General features: G+C 33.4%; 1 long non-coding RNA gene across 2 annotated transcripts in view; it reads left to right on the top strand.

The window, feature by feature from the left end:
• The window catches only part of LOC137496650 (uncharacterized), a 125,995-nt gene that overhangs the window by 49,388 nt on the left and 50,867 nt on the right, over nucleotides 1-25,740 (top strand). Inside the window, exons 5-7 of one of the 2 annotated variants that reach the window (XR_012387147.1) lie at nucleotides 3,339-3,498; nucleotides 5,499-5,583; nucleotides 10,347-10,567. This is a non-coding gene — a long non-coding RNA (uncharacterized lncRNA). The remainder of the gene's footprint in view (nucleotides 1-3,338; nucleotides 3,499-5,498; nucleotides 5,584-10,346; nucleotides 10,568-25,740) is intronic. The other variant, XR_012387146.1, reaches the window with a different exon arrangement.

Raw genomic sequence — 25,740 nt, 5'->3', positions numbered from 1 at the left:
AGATTGTTGTTTGCTTCTGACCCTGCAACATCAACTATAGGTAAACTTAATGTTTTTAGTTAACCTTTTTCTGTTTGACTCCAGGACTCTCTCCCTACCTTCCCAGCCTTTCTGTGTAGTCCCTGGCTTGCTCGAAGTTTTTGCTCTTGTGCTGCCTGAGTTTTTGATGTCCTGGACACTGGCGTGGTTCTGACAATTACACCTGCCTCTGTTTCTACTGGCCAGTCAATTTTTTGTTCCTGGTTATTTCCAGTCATTCTCTTCCCCTCCATCAAAGTCTGCAAGTATTTTTTTGTCATTTTTTGTTGTTCATTTTTTTTGGACTATAATATTTTTTGTTCTTTCTTGATCAGGCTGAGAGGACTGCTTGCTGAAGAGCATTTTTTTTCCCATTTGTCGAACTGAGGTTTTTGTGCATTTTTCCCTTGAGACTGAGAAATTGCCTTTAGAAGATTTTTTTTTTCAATTTTGCATTCTGGCTAATGAACTGATCTGTTAGAATTTTTGCCTTCCACAATAAATCATTGTCTTCACCTGCATTTGGGTTTTTTCTGTTTACTGGCCTTGACATAAGGTCAATAAGATTCTTTCTATGAGCCAATCAGGATCAGTCATGATCAACTTACTCTGTTATTTCACTGGACTGTTCTTTGTTTATATATTGTAAGTAAAACATTTCATTCATTCATTGATTTTTCTTTGGCTTAGTCTCTTTATTTATCAGGGGTTGCCCTTACCTGAATGAATCGACAATTTATCCATTATATGTTTTACTCAGCGGATGCCTTTCCAGCTGCAACCCAGTATTGAGAAACATCCACACTCACTTATCCATTTATGCATATCTAATTCACCTATAGTGCATGTTTTTGGACTGTGGGGGAAACCGGAGCACCCAGAGGAAACACACAGGAACATGGCGAGAACATGCAAACTCCACACAGAAATGCCAACTGACCCAGCTGAGACTCAAACCTGCGACCTTCTTGCTGTGAGGTGACAGTGCTAACCACTGAGCCATAGTCGCCCCCAGTTAAATGTTTTTCAGTGTTTATTAAACTTTGTTAAACAATTCTTTTGCTCACTGTCTGTTTTCTTTTAAAATCTTTAAATTTGATATTAAGCCTTGAAGGGTAAATAATTAAATTCAAGGGGTCTTAATTACAACAATAAATATCACCATACTAATTACATTAAATGAACATCTGCACTGTACAAAATATTTAGCACAGTCTTGTGTGGCTGATTTCAACTAGAAAAATATTTATCTTAAATTTTTCTTTTTCAAACATCAACATATTGTTACACTACTATTTTTTTTAATTAAATTAATAAGCAGACTAATTGTATTTCTTGAAAAGGAATGCTTCAGTGAATGATCTGCCAGATAGAATCTTATATTTCCAAGCTGAAAAATACTTTTTTGAATTAGAAGGTTTTGTATCTGCATTTACACTGTTTTTTTTTTTTTTTTTTTTTTTTTTTTACAAATTTAGATAAAAATGATCATTTAAATTTAGATCATTTATATTTAGAGAACATTTAGTGTCTCTGTCATGTTAATGTATAAAAGATAACTGTTACACACATATTGTTTGCTGAAAGGATTGCAAAAACTTTAAAGCTCAATTTCTCAAAATCATTTAGAATTCAGAAAGAACCTTATAATTCCAAGGCAATGATATTAATGTTTCATAATAATATAATAATTATTAATTTCATTATATATATTTATTTAATATAATTAACACGTAATAATAAAAATAAGGAGTGGTGTGGTGGCACAGTGGATAGCCCTGTTACCTCACAGCAAGAAGGTCACTGGTTTGAGCTTCGGCTGGTACAGTTGGCATTTCTGTGTGGGGTTTACATGTTCTCCAGGCGTTCGCATGGGTTTCCCCGGGTGCTCCCATTTCCCCCACAAGTCTAAAGACATGCTTTAGGTGAATTGGGTAAACTGATGCCCAATCCCAATTCTACCCCTTAACCCTTCCCCTTACTATAATAACTCCTGTATAGTAGTCCCACAACATTCTGTCACTTGATGACACTCGAATACCGTCAGAAATGTCTTGTGGCTAGGAATGACCTTTTTGCAGTGCCTTATAATGTTAATGTTGTTTTCGTGTGTTTACATATATAAATATGACCATGGTGTAAATGTACAGTACAGTTGCAATCTTCTTGCCACTTTATATCATCATAATAACATAATATATGCTTTCAGTGATTCCTGAAGATAAATACCAAAATAATTACGCTACTGGAATATTGTAACTACAGCTGTCGTGATCGTCTGATCTGATATGAAGCAAGAGATTGCGATGACATAAGATGACGTGTGCAGGTGCTGTAGAGGTGTCCCATTTCTTAGGAGTAAATTTTGAAGCCCTTCCCCTTCACACTTTGTTTCAAGGGCCAAGGGGAAGGGGTAGGGGTACAAAAATAGAATTGGGATTGGTGAAAATTGTCTGTAGTGTATGTGTGTAAATAAGAGTGTATGTTTTTTTTTTTCCTGTGATGGGTTGCAGGTGGAAGGGCATTGGCTGCATAAAACAAATGCTGGGTAAGTTGGCGATTTATTAAGCTGTGGCAACCCCAGATTAATAAAGAGACTAAGCCGAAAAGAAAATCAATACATGATTAAAAAAAAAATAATTAATTAAACACTTTTCATTACACCACGTGTATTTTTAAATTTTTAACAAAAGAATCAAATCTTGTAGAAATTAAAAATTAAAACATATTTGGATCAAAATGTATATGTAATTTTGCATTACCATAATTGTTTCCTAAATGACGTCAATACTGTATATATATAAGCCTTGATACTTTCTTTTAAAGTCTCAAGCGGACATTCAAAACAAAGTCCCTATCAACATGATCAAAGAAAGCACAAAAAAAGAAAAAAAAATGGCCTCGCTAGCATTGTTTTTCTACCCGTCCCAGAGCACACATAAAAAAACATCAAGCTAAAAAAAATAAAAATAGCTTGCACGTTAGCATCAGGACTGGGACCAGTGCACTGTCGCTTTAAGATAAAATATTCTATCTTCTACATCATAATTATCTCCTTAAGGTAGAAATATTAGCATATCTTCCAATCTTATTATCTGAGAAATTGCCTCATTAAGTTGCCTGCCTCCCCTTGTGCCCACCTTGCACGCCATTGTCCATATTTCATCAGTGATCCCATAGAGCTCGGGGCTGCTCTGATTGGCAAGAGGCATATGCCGTATAACGGGTCTCTATGGGGACTCTATGGGGCCGAAATGTGCTCTGTTTCTGACAGCGGGATGATCATCTTTAATTTCATGTGCCTTTTTGCTTCTCTTTAGACGGCCTACAAGCATGCGGCCTTCCTCCTGTCCTTCACGTTTGAGCATGGAGGCGATGCCAGGCTGAGAAATTTGCCCCGATGCAAACGAGGGTCGAGCCGCAGAGGAAGGTGAAGTTTGGAGGTCTAGACGTTTGGGGAGGAGAGCTGATATTTTGCCTGTAGGTGTGCGAATATTCAAATGTAGCTTGTTTGGATGAGTGTCATGTTCGGTGATGAGGCCCTTTGAGGTGCTGGCACAAATTTCATGGGCACAGGACAACATTTTTAGAATGTCAGGGAATGTTGAATGAGTGTGCTGTACCAAGGGGATTTAAGACTTTTTCATGCATTCAAGGACTTTTCTGTGTGTATAAATACATGTTCTATTATGTGAATTTTAAGACAGATGGATTAAAATATAGCTTTTATATGCAAATTTGTTAATAGCACCTGTAAACAAACATGAAATATTTAAAGGAAATTGAATATATGTATATATACATTCATTCATTCATTCATTCATTTACTTTTCAGCTTAATCCCTTTATTAATCAGGGGTTGCCACAGTGGAATGAACCGCCAACTTATCCAGCACATGTTTTATGCAGTGGATGCCCTTTCAGCTGCAACCCATTACTGTGAAACACCCACACACTCCCATTCACACACATAAACTACTGGCAATTTAGCATACCCAATTCGCCTATAGCACATGTCTTTGGACTTGTGAGGGAAACCGAAGCACCCAGAGGAAGCACACACGAACATAAAAGAACATGCAAACTCCACACAGAAATGCCAACTGATGCAGCCGAGGCTCGAACCAGCAAGCTTTTTGCTGTGAGGCGACAGTGCTACCCACTGCACCACCACACTGCCAATATATTTAATATAATTTAGAATATTGTAAAATATCATAATGTTCTTAACAGATATGGCAAAATGAACATTTGTGAAAATGAAACAGAATTTTTTTTATTCTTAATAATAAGCAATACTAATAATAATATCAATAATAATAATAACAATAATAATAACAACAATAATAATAATAATAATAATAATAATAATAATAATAATAATAATAGTAGTATTATGGTGAAAACATGTATATTATTATTATTTTTATTATTATTAATATTATTATTATTAAATAATTATAATAATTAATAATAATTATTAAAAAATATTATTATAAAACGACATTATAGGCACATCATTTATATGCTATTTTTGAATGCATTATCATAAAATACTAATTTTATATTGTTATTATAAACATATTTTAAAATGTATTCGAATAAATACGAAAAAATGCTTTAAATATAATTTTTAAAGTTATTTTTGCATGTTAATATATTATGTTATTATTAAAATATTTTTAGGTGTGTGTAGTTATAATAATATATAACAATGTATTATTTTTATTATAGTTTTTATGTGGGGGGTCACGATTTGAAAAATATAAATGATGGACATTATTGTATTTCTCAATGTAAATTTCTGATGTGATTTTGCACTAAATACTTTCGATAAATTTTTTTAAAGATACATATATATTTAAAAAAAACTTTTTGCATTATGTGTTATTGTAAAAAATATATATTAAAAAACACAATTTCAGTTTTTTGTGTTAAAATTAAAATCTTGTAATTTATGACCTAAAATCTATATTTTATTCCTCTAAAACACACAACCCAGCATTTTCTTTCATAGATTAAATATTTATAAGTATGCTGTCATAAAATAAATGACAGTACAATATATTTAATAATAAACTTATTTGATTAGATATATTTTCACACTTTTGCAAACCCCTTGTGACCCCAGTTTAAAGCACCCTGTGCGATATCAAAAAGGAACTGGCCCCCCCTTCTTCACCCGTGGGTCTCTTTTCTGTCTGAGAAACCGTGGACAGGGGACAAATCCCTGTTTGGAATTATAAGTTAATTGTCAAATAAGAAGGGTCCTGCAGCGTCCTAAGCCTGAATTGTACTGCTGCATACATTCGCAGAAATTATCTCAATGATTACCACCACAAATTACACATTACCGCTTTCAGATATTAATGAGATGCGCTGGAATATCTCTAACGGCTTAATCTGCAAAATTTAAGCCATGAAATGAAATCTGACACCCATGGATTCATAATAAAATAATGTCTTTTTATCCCATGCAGGCGATGGCCGAGTCTGAAGGATGTCTGGATCACATTCAGAAGAAAAGGGAAAAAAAAGTGCCGATGTTGACGAGTCACCACTTCGGTGAGTAGAAAGACATGGCTGTCACCATCCTTCACTCAAAATGAGAACGACGATGAGATTTAATTGTGGTCCGACACTGGCATCCTCTCAAACGGATCGGATGTTAATTGAATCTATTGCTCAGTTAAATGATTTCACTACTGTGTTTTAAATAGGTAGCCTCCAGCTCCGGTAATGTTCTGCTCCACAGCGTGTTGGTAAAAGAGCGCTCATTTAAATCTAGATTGATTTGCATAATGATAATTTTGCATTCTTGCATAATGAAAAGCTCTTTTCCTTGAATTACTCAACGCAACATCTACAGCATTAAATGATCTGCTTTTATCTCAGTTTCACTTATACAGGAGAACATGTGAAGCGTCGCATTGACTCATAATGAACATCTATTCATTTATAATCAAATACCTTTATTCGTGGAAACGTAAAGACATAAATTAATGAAGCGCTTAATTCAGGAATATTGCAAAGCTCTATTCGTTAATGATATTATTATTATTTTTGAAATCATGCCTGTCCATCTCTGAAAAAAGAACAAATAATTAAGAGCGAGTAAACAATTATTAATAATAAAGCGTCAAAAGTGAGTGAACAGTCTCTTTCATTGTGTATTGTAATTAAATGCGGAAGGCTCGAGGCTGTTGATTAACTGAAGACATATTAAGATGTTTTTGTGTCGTTGAATCATTCACTCTAATGATTTGTTAAGATTGGCTGATTCATTTAGAAATTAAGCAAATTACTTTATGTCTGTGTAAATAGATCATTGAATAACTGACTCAATTATTTGTTCAAAATCAGATCCAGGAACTAAACACTACTGTGCTGTTCTGAAATGTTCAATTATAATTGTTAATTGGAACTGTTTTTAGTCATCATATGAAACAATAGAAAAAAGACCATGTTTAAAGTCGACTAACAGTTGTTCTTTTAAGCTAAAGGTTCATTAATTGAGTGTTTATGAAGTTTACAATGCATTCTGAAAATATTCATAGCGCTTCACTTTTTCCACATTTTTTATGTTACAGCTTTATTCCAAAATGGATTAAATTAATTTATTTTCTCAAAATTCTACACACAATACCCCATGATGACAATGTGAAAAAAAAATTTTTTTTAATTGTTGCAAATTTATAAAAAATAGAAAACCTAAAAAAAAATCACATGTACATAAGAAATCACAGCCTTTGCTCAATACTTTGTTGATCCACCTTTGGCAGCAATTACAGTCTTAAGTCTTTTTGCATATAAAGCCACAAGCTTGCCACACCTGTTTTGGGGAATTTTTACCTATTCCTCTTTGCAGTACCTTTCAAGCTCTATCAGGTTGTCAAGCGACGGTGTACAGCCATTTTCAGATCTCTTCAGAGATGTTCAATAGGATTTAGGTCTGTGCTCTGGCTGGGCCACTCAAAGACATTTACAGAGTTTATAAATTTGCAAAAAAATCTTTTTTCACATTGTCATCATGGGGTATTGTGTGTAGAATTTTGAGGAAATAAATTAAATTAATCCGTTTTGGAATAAGGCTGTAACATGAAATAATAAAGCGCTATAAATACTTTCCGGATGCACTGTAATTGAATTAGTTATATGGGAGAAAACATTTTGAGAAATAATGTTATTCATGTTGTTCTACATGACAGAGAAATACTCAACCATTCTTTAAAAGCTGTCAAATTAGAAAGTGCACACATAAAACTAGCCACAGCCAGCAAATAAGATAAAAGCAAAAACGTTGGGTTCACTCTCTCCCCAGTTTGACAACAAACAATGTTTCCAACCCAGGCTCATTCTGAATACAGAGCCCTATATACATTTCTGCAGAGCGGCAAATACATCCCATGAGGTATTTTTTTGCCACTATGTAAGATTTTTTAAGAGCTCAAACTTTTTTTTTGCGTAAATCCGGTATATAATATATAATATAAAACTAAGAGGACTTTTAAAGAGTTCTCTGTGCAGACAACATGCACTTTAGCAAAAGTTAGTCTAATCCTTTGATTCCTTCTACTGATGACAGATTGGTTAAAACACTGTATGCTGAAACCTGTACCCTGAACTGCTGATCAATTCTAGCTGTAGTCTCAAACTAATTGACAAATGAGATTCTCTGCATGATCCTGTCCTCTCATGTATTTGCTTTTGCAAAAAGACAGACTTTTAGTGGTACTTGAATGAATTAGTGACATGGTTAAGATACATATTCCAAAAAATTATGAATAGAAGAAACAAAAAGGAAGCCATGATCGCTGTGTATCTCGCAGTGCTTTTATATCTGTTCAGAATAAATGTAACTCATAAAGTATTTGTAAAATAATATTGATCTCCCTGTTATGTAGAATGTAAGAGTTTTCTCAAGATTAGATATTTGCCAGTGATTCTCTGGATTTGTTCAGAGCCCATGGTCTCTAAATAAAGTACTGTATGTGTACGGCCACAAATTGTAACTGGTTAGACCACTTACTGCTAACGTACTTGCATGTTTTATATGATGGGACATGTCCAGTCTTGACAAGGCAACCTTTTTTGGGAGTCATCCAAAATTGAAAATGACCTCATAAATTACACCCTCAAGCCATCCTTGATGTATGACTTTCTTCTGTCAGACAACCACTGTTGGACTACTTTTAAATGTTGTCCTGGCTCTTCCATGCACATTTGGTAACACTTTACCCGAAGGGGTGTTCATAAGACTGTCATGACACCTTCATAATCATCATATGACATGTCATGAAGGAGATTTTAGGCATGCTTATGAAAACTTGTCTTTGTCTTTGCCATGACATTTTGACATGAAGAAAACAAAACCTGTTGTTTTTGACAACTAGACATACATAAAACAACCGTAACTTTTTACCACCATCATTTAAACCACCACCAGCATTTTTTGATGATTTCACCCAAATTTGAAGGCACTATGAAAAGTTTTTGCTTGGAATATATGAGCATATCAAAACAAGAAACCTCTGCTTTTAAATTTCAAGAGCACATTTATTAGAGCTTTTAATAATTTTTTTTTTGGTTAATTATTTTTTCAATCTGTAAATCTTTAACAGTCGATTATCTGGCACGTCTTTATTATTTTTAGCATATGGATCCACCTGAGCAGACATTTGTGTGTGTGTGTGCATGTGACTAACTGACTAATAAAAATGTGGTATACTAAGCTTCTTCTTGTCTACTTATAGACAATAAATATTGTGTTCCCAGTTGCAATTTGTTTTGAAGGAATTGCTGATGGAAAGCGTGTTTAACTTAGTGCGTGTGTGTGTGTGTGTGTGTGTGTGTGGGCAGGCGGATGAGGGCAGATGTTGTGTTCATTTGGAGCATGTGTGGGGCAGGTTGGTCGAGTCCTGATATGCTTAACAGCCAATTTGCAAAGGTCAGGTCCTATGGATCAAACCGTTCAGTAAATTGCACCTTCAAACTCATAAATGAGAAACAATCATCTTGCTAAAGGTCACGGCGCTAGCACTGTGGATTACAATAATAAAGTAAGCCGCCCTGCTCTTCCACTAATTTACTCTCAAGGAACTCAAGAACATTGGCTAAAGAATGTCTTTAGTTTCTTTTTATGTCTCTCTCCTTTTTCTGTTCTGTCTCTTTTTCTGTGTCTATAATGTCGAGATCAGACTGCATGTCTTTTAAAGTAGTCGTGTCATAGATGCTAAATTTTCTTCCCTCTAAATAGACTGAAAAGAAGCACTTTTAACTTCTCCCCAACCTCCCGCTGGCCTGCAGATACCCATATTAGCGGATGCTGCTCTCTCATTATAGCTGTAGGTGATCACCGATGTTATTTGTTAAGTATAACACATTTCACATGGCATGATTTGAATAGGGAACAGGTCCAGATATCTAGTATGCTAAACATCTCACAGGCGTCGACAACTCATCTGCTATTCTCTCAGATCGGGTTTTGGATAGTTCACACTTTGTGATTGTTACTCACGTAAACAAGCACTGATTTGTCTGTGATTTCAAGCATTCGTCTGCGATTTCTCAAAACCTGTTGGCAAGTCAAATTCATGCTAAAATTATGCAGTCTAAACTCGACATAAGCCAAATTTTAAATGGATACTTTTCCTTAAAAGTGTTTGTTAGTTTTCACAACCATTGCACCAATTGAAAAATATGTACAGAAAGCTGAAGATTTTGTGATTACTTTTTTTTTTTTTTACTTTTTGTCCAGTTTAAACAAATTAGAAATTTTGTTTTTGCTTTTTTTTTTTGCTAAAACGATACCAAACAAAAACTTAAATGCATTAGATATTTAATTTACTTAAACATTTTCAAGCTTAAATTGAGATATTTCAGATTATAAAAGATGCAAAACAAAGAAAGGTTATATTCAATACATTATACTGTTGAAGTCAGAATTATTAGCCCCCCTAAATTATTATTACTACACAGGTAAATGTTATGAAAAAATGAAATGTTTTACTTTTATGTTGACATTTAAAATATTTATAATAGTTTTTAAGAATTTTGTATCTTTAGTAACTTTTTATATCTTTATTTTCTAGAAAAAAAAACAATATTTGAAAGAAGTAAGAAGCACAATTTAAAACATCTTTATAGGACTTTGAAAAGTGCAAAACAAAGTTAATATTTTTAATTTGTCGTACTCTATAGCTACTTTTAACAACTTGCTTCACATCTTGCGCTGTAAAAAAGTTAATTCATTATAAGCACTGATAGTAGTAAAAAGTCTGAGTCCTCTAATGTGATTTGTAATGAATCATTCCGTTTGTTCATTTCAGGTAAATTGCAGTAAGTTCACAAGTGCGTACATTTACCGCTGGACTCTGCCAAGTGTCAGATTACTTTTGACACCTCATTAGCAAGTGTCCATAAAGAGCGGCCATGACATCACCTCATCATCACTGCTGATCAAACTGCCACTCAAATACAGGAGTCTTCATTCGCACTGGATAAAGTTTAAGTGTTAAACCAGACAAACTTTATTCTTGCTCTGTTTAAGGTGAGAAGGTTATGAAAAGGCAATTTTAGGCTTTTCATTGTGATTTTTTTTTCAGTCCGATGTAAAGAAAACAATTCTAAATATATATATATATATATATTTTTTTTTTACAATTTGTGTCTGAAGATTTTAACATGTTTTTTAAACGCCATTTTCTCCTGCACTGGATGAAGTTTAAATGTTAAACCAGACAAACTTTATTCTTGCCCTGTTCAAGTCAAGAAGGCTATTTTATACTTTTCATAGTATTTTTTCAGTCTGATGTAAAAAAAAAAAATCAATATGTAGATTTCAACATATTTTTTAAGGCCATTTTCTCCTGCACTTAGCCAAAAATCCCAAATTCTGCAGCACTTACATAAACTAAATTTCATAGATTTGTTCATTGCTATATTCTAAAGATTTTTTTTTTATTTAAAGATTTGTTTATTCAAAATAAGCCTGATTTATAGAACCTCTAATTCTATAAAAAATTAAATTAAATTAAATTAAATTAAATTAAATTAAATTAAATTAAATTAAATTAAATTAAATTAAATTAAATTAAATTAAATTAAATTAAATTAAATTAAATTAAACGAACGAATGAACGAACGAACGAACGAACGAACGAACGAACGAACGAATGAATGAATGAATAATCTTTTCACAGTATGTATTGAGTTATGGCGTGATAAAAAAAATATGCCTAAAATATTCAAAATATGCCTGATTCATAGGACTTCTCATTCTAAAAAAAATGTCCAAAATATTTAAATTCAATCAAGTTAACAATAAATAAATAAAATTTTGGGGCGAAGCAGTGGCACAGTAGGTAGTGCTGTCGCCTCACAGCAAGAAGGTCGCTGGTTTGAACCTCGGCTCAGTTGGCGTTTCTGTGTTGAGTTTGCATGTTCTCCCTTCGTTCGTGTGGGTTTCCTCCGGGTTTCCCTGACAGTCCAAAGACATGCGTTACAGGTCAATTGGGTTGGCTAAATTGTGTGTGTGTGTGTGTGTGTGTGTGGATGTTTCCCAGAGATGGGTGGTGGCCGGAAGGGCATCCGTTGCGTAAAAAACGTGCGGGATAAGTTCATTCCCTTTTAATAAAGGGACTTAGCTGACAAGAAAATGAATAAATAAATAAAATCACAGAATGTTTTAAGTTATGGAGTATGAAGTCATAGAACTTCTCATTCTACAAAAAGTCCAAAAATTAAATTAAATTAAATTAAATTAAATTAAATTAAATTAAATTAAATTAAATTAAATTAAATTAAATTAAATTTAATTTAATTTAATTTAATTTAATCTAGTTAACAAATAAATTGACAGAAAATCCTTAAGAATTATTTGTAATTATTGCTAAAAATTATAAATAAATTCAATACAATAATTTTAACCCTCACTTCATCTAATTTCCAGATTTTTATTCTACAAAACTATAAAACTTTACTTATAATGAATGAGATAATGTCTCATTTGCATATTGTAACATAACATTTTAGAAAACTAAAAGGTCTGCAATTCTTAATGCAATCAAAAAAATGGGGAAGTTTGCTGGAAACAAATTCATGTTTTTGTTTTTTTTTACCTTATTCACCTACAGTGTCTTGCTTTAAGTATTAAACTGGATGATTTTAACTCTTGCTCTGTTTAATGGTAATATCTGTCGTCATGTGCTAAATCTGCAAAAGAGATCTTAAAAGAGCTTGTACATTAGCAGTCGTTCTCGACGTGTCCTCATGGGCATCAAATCCCACACATCCCTGTTTCTCCTCTCCAAGTTCTGAAAGTGGGGACGGGTGAGAATAGGGACAGTCTGGGGACAGACTGGCAGCCTAATTAAGCCTGGGGAAAGATGCCCGGGGTCAGCCAATTACAGCCTCATCTATATGCGTCTGTTAGGAGGGTTTCTCCAGGGAGACAGGAGGATGGGAACACTGGATGGACAGAAAACCAGTGTAAGGCCCACAAACGTAGTGTGTCTTGTAGTCATAGTGTTGGGGGCATGTTTAGAAGTATGGTATGAGGACTGTTTTTGCTTCCATGGCCAATCGAGACAAACTGATTTGTCTGTATTTAAGGTTTTATATTCACTTTCTTTTTTTATTCATTCATTTTCTTTTCGTCTTAGTCCCTTTATTAATCTGGGGTCGCCAAACTTTCTTTTTTATTGCTTATTTTTTTTAATGTTAATTTTTGCTATTTTTATCATAATGTTGGTACATGTTTTTAAATTCATATGAGACCATTTTTTGAAATAAATGTATTTATTTATTTAAATTTTTTTTTAAATAATTCATTAATGTAATTTTTTTCACAACACTGATGATTTTTTAAACTATTGTGGGGCCTTTTTTACATTTAATGTTTCCACTTTAAAAAAATATGTATTTTTCATTATATATATATATATATAAAAACATATCTACAGTTGAAGTCAAAATTACTAGCCCCCTTGAATTAGTAGCCCCCCTGTTTATTTTTACCCCAATTTCAGTTTAAAGGAGAGAAGATTTTTTTCTACACATTTCTAAACATAATATTTTTAATAACTCATTTCTAATAACTGATTTATTTTATCTTTGCCATGATGACAGTAAATAATATTTGATTAAATATTTTTCAAGACATTTCTATACAGCTTAAAGTGATATTTAAAGGCTTAACTAGGTTAATAAGGTTAACTATGCAGGTTAGGGTAATTAGGCAAGTTATTGTAAAAGAAAAAAAAAAAGCCTAAAGGGACTTATAATTTTGACCCTAAAATGTTTTTGAAAAAATAAAAACTGCTTTTATTCTAGCCGAAACATCAAGACTTTTCCTTGTTCTGTTAAACGTCATTTAGGAAATAATTAAAAAAATAATAATTCAAAGGGGGGCCAATAATTCTGACTTCAACTGTTTATTCACACGTGTGCACATAAACACAAACAAAACACAAATACAGTATGTGTGTGTGCACAAGCTCATGCATGCATCTGTGTGTAAAACACATTCCTAACCTCATGCAGATCGATGGGGGCTGATCATTTCTCTGTGATGAGCTGTGATAATTAGGGGATTAAGACAAAGGAAAGTTGTATAACCTTATTTTTTTCACCTGCGATTTTTCACTTACATTGATCATCTTATATTTTGTTCCCAGAAATCAGAGAAGATCTCTACCTTACTCAGACCATGCGTTAGGGCTTCCCTTACCATAATATTACTCAAACATGAATTGCAGTAAACACCTGTCAAAGGTGGGAAAGCATTTTCTCTTGACAAACAAGTTTTCTCAACAATGGCAGGGAAAGATTTAAAGGTGTCAATACTTTTTCAAATAATTTAAACATTGTCAGTAATATGTAATGATGTTTTAATCTATTGTGGGGCCTTTTTCCCATTTAATGTTTCCACTTAAAAAAAAAAAAAATTCGTTTAATTAAAAAACAAAAAACAATTCATTTGGTTGATTTTAAAGCATTTTTCGTGTTTTTATTTTTATTTTTTTGCTTCCTTTTTCACAGTACGCTATTTCTTTTTTATACTGAATTTTTTAGTACACTCATATAAAACCACCTTCATTTATCCATTTTCTTGCTTTTCCAAACCCATGCTCTTCACCTCAATAACCCAAATAACTCTGTACATCATAAAAGTAGTCCATACTGAAAACCTTACTCTGCAGGGAATTCTATTGTGTGACTTTAGATGATTTAGAATAAAACAAGTTGTTGGACCATGTTTATGGTGCATATGCATCCTTTTAGAAGCTCGCTAAGCTCAATCCCCATTCACTTTAACTGCACCAAAAAAAGAGCAACCTGCACATTTTTTCAAAATATTTCCTTTCATGTTTTACAAAGGAAAGTAATTAATATAGATTCAAAATGAATGCATAAATGATAGAAATGGTCATTTGTACATGCACTGGTCCTCAACACATCACACCAGATCTCCATACACTAGTCCTGCAGACCAGCTCTGAAGTTTGACGTATTTGATGAACAGACCTCAGCGAGCCGCGTTTTACTCCTCTGACTCAGTTCTAATGGCTCCGTCAGCGACACGCTAATGAAAGATTGGACTAATCACAGCTTCCTTCCATGTGACTGAAGTCTTCTCAACCGCTGTTTTAGCAACACTAATTTCTCCGCCAATACTTTTTTCACTCTCTCCCCTCTTCCCTCGTTGTCCTTTTAAACGTACGCGAAATGATTCTGTTAGTGTATCCGCCAGCATCCTCCATTCACCTGTCAAATGACACAAAATACCAAATTGCTCTCTCTTTCAGGGCCTCTGGAAGCTATTTGTACAAATGCAGCGAGCAAAAAGAGACGATTGCTTACAGTGCGCGCTCATCAGGGGGTGACATGCAGACAATAGGGTTTGCTGTGGGGTAATTGCAGCCCGTTGGGGTGTCAGTCTGGCCAACAAAAATGAGCCTCTTCTCTCTGGTAGATGGAGATCTTTGTGGACAACAGGGGGCAGTGTTGAGTCGCTGTAGTTTCTGTGCATGTTCGTGCTGTTTCGGATGATGCTGGCAGGGGTCCAGGAGGTGGACTGAGGCAGATTAATTACACTTTTTCAATTAATGTTCTAATGACGAACTGTTGTGTATTCTTCCGATAAGCATGTGTAATCTATGTGTCGAGGGGGCTGATTGGAGAGATGGTAGTGTGAGAAGAAATAATATTTCATATCTGATTGGGGTGAATGGAGTTAGTCGCATCTGTCTTGACCACTCAAGAGATGCTGACCAGTGCATCTGTTTGTAAACTGCTGGATTTTGAGTAATAGTCCTTGTGATTGAGATTCTCTGTGAATGTTGTTGATGATCCAGAAAAATTAATCTTTTTCATTGACTGTATCCCCCAAAGGTCTTTAACTGAATTATAATGTATGATCTTAATATTTATGTACAATAATTGATGATATATGTGGAGTAACTTTGACGTTTGGGGTCAGATATATGAAATATATTTGTAAAATGATCAAATTATTCATAAAGTCTTTTGATCTGAATTTCTACACAGAATACAAAAAGAAATTAACCTCAAACTTACTAAAACCTTAATCTAAAATCAAAATGAAATGGAAAAATCTAACAATTATTTGTGTACAAGTGTAGTCAGAATTATTAGCCCCCCTGTTTATTTCCCCCCCAATTTCTGTTTAACACAAAGATTTTTTGAAAACATTTCTAAACATAATAGTTTTAATTACTCATTTCTAATAACTGATTTATTTTATCTTTGCCATGATGAAAGTAAATAATGTTTTACTAGATATTTGTCAAGACACTTCTGTACAGCTTAAAGTGACATTTAAATGCTTAACTAGGTTAATTAGGCAGGTTAGGGTAATTAGGTAAGTTATTGTATAATGATGGTTTGTCCTGTAGACTATTGAAAAAAATAGCTTAATTTTGACCTTAAAATGTTTTTTTTTTTTTAATTAAAAACTGCTTTTATTCTTGGTAAAATAAAACAAATAAGACTTTCTCCAGAAGAAAAAAAATATTATCAGACATACTGTGAAAATTTCCTTGCTCTGTTAAACAAAATTTTGGGGAATATTTAAAAAAGAAAAAAAAATTCAAAGGGGGGCTAATAATTCTGAATTTAGTCAGCATAAATGAGTACACTTTATTTTGAAAATGAATATTTTTATCCATTTTTCAGTGAATGTAGGTAATATATTTTGGTGCATTTGAACAAAACAGATTTATTAAACAGATACAAACACACACACATAATTAACTGGCAGCAAATTATTTAACCGAGGCATTGGTTCATGTCTCTGATTGGTTGTGTGGCTCTTAACTAAATTTGAATATAAGTAAACTGTTTGTATGTTTTTCTCTTTATCGTTGACAGTTATCCATCATCCTGATTTATTTGCTGAAGGAGAAAAACTCAGGGTTGTCTCTGGTAATGAATATTTAGCTCTAATTTTAGATTCACAATTGACCTTCCAAAAGCATGCCAAGAAGGTCATTAAAATTGTTAAATTTAATCTGGCCAACTTCAGGCATATACAGTACGACCTTACTTGACTAATAAAGCAGCAAAACTTTTTATGCACTCCATGATTTTTTCTCATATTACACATTGTCTTACTAGTTTGTTACATGCTAGTCTTTGTCACTTCATACAAAGACACTTAAAGTCAGAAGACTATGTATCATCATTGTAATATAATACAAAAAAATGTATTGAGCTTTGATAATATAAAATATTTGGCTGATGCTATGATTTTTAACATTTTTAATGGATGTGCTCCACCGTTATGTGAATTTGTGACACACAAGAATAATAATGATCGAGCAACATGATCCATTTCAAGAGGAGACTGTGCTGTGCAGTTTAGATGTACAACTTGTGCACGGTCAGTCTTCTCAGTCAGAGACAGTCATTTCTGGAACACACTTCCTCTTGATTTAAGGGGTATTACAAATTATTTAAATAAATACAAGTTAAAGAAAAGAAGAGGCTAAAGGCAAAGCAAGTTTGTAATCATGTGAAATTATTTTCTATAACTTTTTATGAAATTCTTAGTATGTTTTATCCTTTTGTTGTATGTATTTTTTGTAGGTGGGATAATGTGTTTTTTTTTTACTTTAGATTGCCTTTTTAAAATTTGCCAGGGGTTAAGGTTAAAATTTGTCTTTGTGGCTACCTCTGGCTTATTTACAGTTTTACTGTTGAATAATGAGCATTGTCACTGTTAAATTAGTTGATTAATACAAAAAATACAAGTACACAAATTTATATGTCAGGGAAAATATTGAGTACAATGTTTAGAAAGAGAATCAAGAGAAACAAAAACTATTTTAAAAATTGTAGTTTGTAATTTATTTTTGCAACATTTTGCTTGAATTTAAATGTATGATCTTTCTATTTCTAAGGATTTTTTTACTAAAATATTGTTGTTGTTTTTTTAAATGCACCAAATATATATATTACCTATGTTCACTGAGAAATTAATACAAATATTTATTGTTTATGGTTAGCACTTTATATATTATATATACAGTATACACTTTTCACATTTAATTTACACATTTAATTTCCCTCTAAAACCAAAAAGTACTAACCTACTGACCCCAAACTATTGAAATTGTCAGGAAATAAGTCATGCATGAAAATGATTCAGCCCCGCCCTGTTATAAATCTCAGCAAAGGAATTTAAAAATCTAAAAAATTATAATTACATATATGTGACGATATCAAATTTTTAACTAAAGACAGTAGCAGTATTAATAGTAATTTTAATACGTTTAATAATTAATAATTATAATAATAAGTTTGTGTTAAACCGGACAAACATTTATTCTCTGTTTAAGTCAAGAAAGCTATTGTAGGCTTTTCAGTGTTTTTCTTTCAGTCTGATGTAAAGAAAAAAATCTAAATACATTTTATTTTACAATTTGTGTCTGTAAATGTCAACATATTTTTAAAAGCCATTTTTTTCCTGTTCTGAGCCCAAAATCCCAACTTCTGCAGCACATAAACTAAACTTCACATTCATTCTTGAATATGCCTGATTCCTAGAACTTCTCATTCTACAAGAAATGTTCAAAAAAGTGAATTAATATAAAATTAAATTTAATTGGGGTGTTTATGTTGAGCGCTGTGTTTATTATATAGATAGTATACACCTTTGTCACATTTAATGAACAAATATAATTTCCTTCTAAAACCAAAAAGTACTAACCTACTGACCCCAAACTATTGAAATTGTCAGGAAATTAAGTCATGCATGAAAATGACTCAGTCCCACTTTGTTATAAATCTCAGTAAAGGTATTTAAAATGGAAAAAGTTCTAATTAGATATATGTGACGATATCAGATTTTAAATTTAAGACAGTGGCCGTAATAATAGCTTAAATTCTGGAAATTGCTTTCGAAGCGGTTAAGCTCTGTCTGTCCTTAGACAGTAAGGGAAGAAAAAAAAATCTGTTTTTAATTCCACAGACACTTAACATGAGTCTTATTCTCACTTTAGCTAATCAGGGCAAATGATTTCATTACACATAGTTTTTAAGATAATAAGAATTCAAAGTGTGTTAAATTAAAATACGCTCTCCATCCGTGTGCTTTGCAACAGTAGCAGAGGAGAATAAAATATTGGGAGCGAGGGCTGGAGCTTCTGTCCATTATTTCATCTCCATCCTATTCATGAGGGAAAGAGCGAAAGAGCAAGAGAAGAGAGAGAGAGACCAAAAAAGATAGAGAGATGATAAGTCCCTCACTGCCTTATGACTAAAGACCTGAATTCAACTTCCCATTAAAGTGTTAAAAAATTTAAATAATAAAAAGAGAGAGTGAAAAAAAAAAAAAGCTGAACGCACTTTTTAATTAAAAAGGATCCTAATAATCCACATCATATTATACACCGTAGATTCATCGGTCAATTTAATAACATGGAGTCTTTTGGATCTTAATATCTTTGGAAACAGGTTTCCTTCATAACTGAGGGGCTTTGTTAATTACACACAGGCCTAATGATTTTGAATATTCAGTGGCTCTCGATGTTTTGATAAATGGGCTTCCACTAAGATTTATTCCTAATTATCTCATTTGTCTTTCTCCATTACTTTTTATAGCTTAAATTTATGAAGTCATTAAGACGTTAGTGGCCCTGATAATGATTAGGAGAAAGAATTGTATGAAAGTGAATTATATGAAAATGATTATGGCTAAAGGAGTCTTTAAAATGAAGCCGGTGAGGAAGTTGTGTGGGCTTTGTTTAAAGGTGCAGGGTGCTGTTCAATCATGCAACCCCTGGCACGGCCCTCATTCGCCTGCATGGGCGCAGGCGGAAATAACCCTGATTAAAATGTCTTTTTGTCACCGTTCGCCCCTCTTTCTCGCTCCTTCTCTTCTGATTCATCCCTTAATGTGTGCGAGTGCTGACGGTAGCAATATTCTCGCTGGGACCCGAGATGAGATCGCTCTCAAAAAAAAAAAGAGGGCTATTTTTAAAATGGCCCTTTATGCTCGCACGTTTGTTTAATTTCAGCCCGTCTTTGAAGATAAAATGAAACACATAAATACAGGCCATTACATCCGCATTTGGGCTCCTTTATTATTATTACATTTTTTACTGGTTTTTCAGCTTCCAGACCCACAACCAGGCAGAAACATTGACTTTATTACTTTTTTCCTCTCTCTCTTTTTCAAAACTGATTTCCACCCCTTGGTTGCTAATTAAACAATGAGGTATGTCATTTACCATGTGTCGTCTTCTCACAATGACGGTCTGTTATGAGAAGCATCTGGCGACCCAAACATTGGTCATGCCTTGATTTTTATTTTTTAAGAGAATAAGCATGGTTACATCCACCGTTGAAACTGTAAATGTCAGATGCTAATCTAAATCATTGCGAGGAAAAACAAAATGGCGGAGAGCAAATTGTTCTTGCTTACACAAAGCTTTCAAAATGTACTTTTTTTTGTACTCAAAGGATCCTTTAGACTGGGGGTCTCAAACTCCTGTTTTACTTTACTTCCGTTTTCTTTCAGTGTGCTGTTGAGAGTAACGCACATGCAGATTATTTCTGTGGCTGATTTAAACGTAGAAATAAATGTGCAAAAGTGCTCTATTTTTACTAAAGCTTTATTTTTGTAAATATTCAGTGGTCATTTGATTATTATTATTAGTTTTTTACCATCTGTATTTAGTTGAACAAACACTTTTTCATGGCTTATACTTTTTGGTGGTGGTATAACAAATCTTGCAAATATTCAATGTCAATTGTCTTATTTAATAGATTTTCCTCATATGCGTATTGAGAATTTTATGAAAACTATATACATTTTACTGTAATTAAATTAAACATGTTAAAATAAATGTGCATATATACTTATTTTTCCCCTCTTTGTTGTAGTTTTACAAAAAAAGAAAGATAGTAAGAAGAACCTTTGCCAGTAACGTCAATAAAGTTATCTGTTAAACATTTAGTAAAGCAACAATTGATTGGGACAGAATAATAATAATTATTATTAGCATTATGACTATTTAAATGTCAAAATGCTAATTTAAACAGCCACAGATATATTTCAGCAGTTGTGTGAAGCAAAAAACATGCTGATTTGTGACAGGTACTACTTGAATTATAAATATTATGTCTGTTGTCCTAAGACGCAACAATTACATCACTTTTTATCTTGTGCTCGAATGTTAAAAAGGCCTTCCTATGAATGTTTTTAGTCACTGTAATGGCCCCCCACCAAATTGAGTTTGAGACCCCTGCTTTAGATACTAATATGTAGTTCCTAAAGGGTTAATACCTTAAAGGTAAAGGGTCCAGATGCCAATATGTAGTTTTTAAAGGGTTGATACAGTACCTAAAAGTAAAGGATTCTTTAGATGCTAATATGTTTCTAAAGGAATAATACCTTAAAGGTGCATATTTGTACATAAAGAATCTGTTTTTAGTACCTAATTAGTTTTTTAAAATGTACTTTATTTCTAATATCTAAATCCCTCAGATTGGATTTTAACCTTCTTGGTCAGACCTGTCTTAGCAATGAAACAAACTATTTACAATTCTGTCATGTACATAAAAGTTCATTCATTCATTCATTCATTCATTTTCTTTTTGGCTTAGTCCCTTTATTAATCAGGGGTTGCCACAGCAGAATGAACCACAAACTTATCCAGCATTTGTTTTATGCAGCAGATGCCTTTCCAGCTGCAACCCATCACTGAGAAACACTCATTCACACACATACAGTACAGACAATTTAGCTTACCCAATTCATCTATAGCTTATGTCTTTGGAGTGTGGGGGAAACCGGAGCACCCAGAGAACATGCAAACTCCACACAGAAATGCCAACTGCCAGCTGGGGCTCGAACCAGCAACCTTCTTGTTGTGAGGCGATCGCACTATCCACTGCGCCACCGCATCACCCTTATTTATTTATCTGTTCATATATTTTTATGTTATATTACTTATTGTATTGATCGTGCTAAATTTCATTATATTTTAACTAATTAAAAACTTTTTACTGACAAATACCTGTAGCTAAAACCTTGTGTTTCATAGACTCTCTGAAATAAAGGTTCAGGAGCTGTCAGTGAGGCAGTACTTTTTCAAACGATACATATTTGTAACCAAAGAGTCCACAATGGTACATCAAAGGTGCATTTTAGTGTCCAAATGTACCTAAAAATACCTTTGAGGTACTAATATGGACTCTTCAGATACAAATATGTGACTTTTGAAAAGTTACTGCCCCAGTGACAGCTCTTGTAACTGTAGGATAGTGGCATAAGTATAAAAACTAAATGTCCCTTAATTAACATGTTGAAGTTGCACTGTGTTATACTGTATAAATGTACAGTAAATATCAATAAAAAAATAAAAATAAATGTATCAAATGTGCTCTTTTTGTATATAGAAATAATACATAGAATCGCGAATGAGGTGTCTTTGAATGACGTGATTTTTCTGTCCATTGAGAGGCTCTCCAGATGGGAGTCCAGCTCTAGTGTACGCTCATGTGTCCTTCTCTCCCGCCCGCTTCTCTTCTCTTCTCCACAGAGAAAGACAGATCTGAAGAGGTTGTGTAAGCCCCTGGTTAATTAATTATTTAATTATCTAATCAAGCAGATGAAGAGCATCTCCCTACACCAGTGTTAATTATGAAACAGCTGGGGCAGGCAGTGTGCTGAAGGAATACTGAAACAGGGCTTGGCAACATTTAGTTTTTCCTCTCCTCCTTGCAGTATCTACTTGGCTGTTTCAGTCAGTTTTTCTCCAGCAGGGGGAGCAGTGTCTCTGCTGGTGGCTGAGCAGAATGTCATAGGAGTAAAGAGTTGATTTGGGTAGAAAACTCCTTCAGGCTCATAGATTCTGTAGCTGAGGGTTTTAGGGCTCAGATTTAGTAAAGGTTTGGATGAGCATGTGCATTTCTGATTTAAAGGCTTAACTAGGTAAATTAGGTAAACTAGCTTAAATGGGCTAATAATTTTGACCCTAAAATGTTTTTTAAAAAAATTCAAAAATGCTTTTATTCTTGCTGAAATAAAACAAATAAGACTTTCTCCAGAAGAAATAATAGTATCAGACATACTGTAAAAGTGTTTTTGCTCTGTTAAACATCGTTTGGGAAATATTTAAAAAAAAGAAAGAGAAATTCAAAGGGGGGCTAATAATTCTGACTTCAACTGTATATATTGCTAGTTCTGTTTTGATCTACTTTATCAACATTTGACTCCATAAAATAAATAAATAAGATTGCTCCCAGTTTTAGCATTATTAGTTGGTATTGGCAATCATTAACATGTGACTGAACTGTTTGCCCTTTTCATTGTTCATGCTGACTTTTTTCAGTCAATTTATTACATAATTTATATAAATAAAATCTATATATATATATATATATATATATATATATATATATATATATATATATATATATATATATATATATATATATATATATATATATATATATATATATATATAATCTACTTTTTGAATGGAAGCAAACACTGTTTTCATGTTTGTCTGTACAAGAATACCACAACTTTGAAAATCCGTATTTAATCAAAGAAACATGATGGAACCTTGGGTAATTAATCAATGTGAAGAGTACCTAAAATAAGAGTACCCAGAAGAGTACCTAAGTATCTAAGTTTTTCAGTAAAAAACAAGTTCATAGATGTTCAGTATGACTCCCTCTAGACATTCAAGTCACATCAACCCAAAAGTTGTGGTATTATTTTTTTTATCACCCTGTAAATGCAAATTAGCTGCTGCTCACCGCCCCTTTCCGGAAAAGGGTGTAGCCTTTCTTCTGCTTGTGTCTTAAACCCTCATAAGTGTAAACTTCACTGCTGTTTTCATAGCCAGAGCTGTCGAATCTGTTAAATGCAAACGTCTCATCTCAAACATGTCAGAAACACAAACACACTTATACACGAACATGTTATCGTAATGCAGGTTAGGTCAGTAAATTATACTGTATATTATACTGTGATTATACTGTGTATATTCACATGTATATTATACTGTGATCATTTAATTTCTGTTCCCGAATACTGTTTGACTCCACAGAAAAATCATAAATCATTGCTTATTTCAATTATATCTTGTTATATTTAACTTCACTTGTCTTTTTTCTAATTATATTTTCTGCACATGCGCTCATTTATAAAATCATCCCAATCAATCTAAAATTAAGAATTCTTTACAAATAGGTATTCAAATCATCTGGTGAAATTGTATTCATATTACAATATATATCACAGTAAAACAAAATATTGCAATATCAGTTTTTTCCATTTTCGTGCAGCCCTAATATGTATCATTGCAACTCAAGCCGTTCCCTTTGGGATAAAATTATTTCAGTTTGAGAAATTGGGACGTGTATTTCCTAAAGAAAAATTGGAACCACAATCAAGGCATACAGTATGAAACCATGTGTCCTGCAGAACTCCTCTTGGAGTGGACTTTGGGCTTTGTCAAGCGGCTACCTCCCGCTCTCCCTCATACGGAAGTAACTGATACTGTAATTCATCAAAAGTCCTCGCTCCATATAGAGCAAATTTCTATTGACCCCACTGTTAAAATGAACAACTTTACAGCAGACAAAAAGGTGTTTACAGCCTGGTACAAAGAACAATTTTGGTTTAATATTACCCTTCGTGACAACTTTGAGGGGGGTGAATTTTTTTCATAACTCGTTTCCTTTGTATTAGCTTTTATTAAGTCTGCATAATTAAGGGCGTGGCCACTTGAGTGACAGCAAGGTCTCGCTGGTCGCCGACACTTTACCTCAGCTGATTCCAGCTGATTAGCTGCTGAGCTCGGCATATACACTGCATTTTTGTTTTGTTTTGTGTAGCTTTACACAATACTTTTGTATTTATTTCTTACAATTATCAGATGATATGGCATGCTCTGTGCACTTAATTGTGCTCACAAACCATTTACGTGGCCTTTGTTTCCCAGCTGAGTGAAATTACATACTCATACCATATCTATAAATTTATTTGTTTTATTTAAGATAATTTATCATTTATATTTTTCTTTAGACCTGTAATGCACTCCATAATCTGACAGATTGATTAGCTGTAGGTTATAAAGCGGTCATCTGAAGCATTAAAATACAGTATTATGCCTGGATTTCATTAATAGCCTTGCATTTACTAACACAGACTATAGCCCTTTTTACACATACAGACCTTTCCGGAAAATTAACGGAAATTTTCCAGAAAGGTATGCATGTGTAAACATGCATGTGTAAACATTCGTTCCGGCTATTTTCCGTAAAGAGAAGTTGTAACATAAACGGTAATTTGCCAGAATGCTGCGCTGTGTGAACGCAAAAGAAAGATTGCCGGAAAGAGCGCGTTCACGTCTAGAACTTGCTGACGTGAGATGTCTACCTTAGCCAATCAGAACATTCAGATGCATTCACGTCCACGCGGTTTATGAAAATAAAAGCAGCCGGTGAGTGCCAGCACATACACACATATTCTGTACATCTCGACATGCGAAAGTGTTTCTTTTTATGTTTACATCGAAGTTGTTCACAATACTGATCCATTCACAGACTTTGTTATGTAATCAAATGTTTACAAATACAAGCTCAGCCGTTTAGAGGTAGTTTCTGGTTAATGATGTCAGAATTTACCAGTATTTTGGAATGAATGTGTAAACGGTCTTTTCTAGAAAAAAATCCATAACGTCCTTGCCTGTGTAAACAGCGCTTTTTTGAATTTACCGTTTAAGTCGTTCCAGAAATTTTCCGGATATTTATCGGAATCCCTCTGTGAAAATGGCTTGTATCTGAAGTATCTGGATGTAATTTGCGTTTTCCTCCTGTGTTTGGTCGCTCAATGTATTATAACAGTTTTTTAAAAGTCTAAACACGTCAAAGTCTAAACGGTTGGCCACGCCTACTGGTAGCTGCTTTAGGGTTCTTCAGAAACCTATGGGTGACGTCACGGATACTACGTCCATGTCTTTTAGTCTATGGGCTTTGTACTTTATTGTTCTTTTTTTTTGTTCAGGTGTTTTTATGCTTAAACAGCAACAGTTCTAAAGTTGCTGTTGAATGTTATAAAATGTTATAACATTATAAATGTTATAAAAAAGCGGATTGGGAATGTGACCAGTACGTATACCAAAAGATAAATTCAAACCCACATCTCCCACACAAGCACCACAGCAAATATATACTTCT

The sequence above is a fragment of the Danio rerio genome, chromosome 11 (genome assembly GCF_049306965.1).
Source record: "Danio rerio strain Tuebingen ecotype United States chromosome 11, GRCz12tu, whole genome shotgun sequence".
In the NCBI taxonomy this organism is placed as follows: domain Eukaryota; kingdom Metazoa; phylum Chordata; class Actinopteri; order Cypriniformes; family Danionidae; genus Danio; species Danio rerio.
The sequence above is the reverse complement of the archived record's forward strand: the minus strand, read 5'-3'. Positions and strand labels throughout refer to the sequence as shown.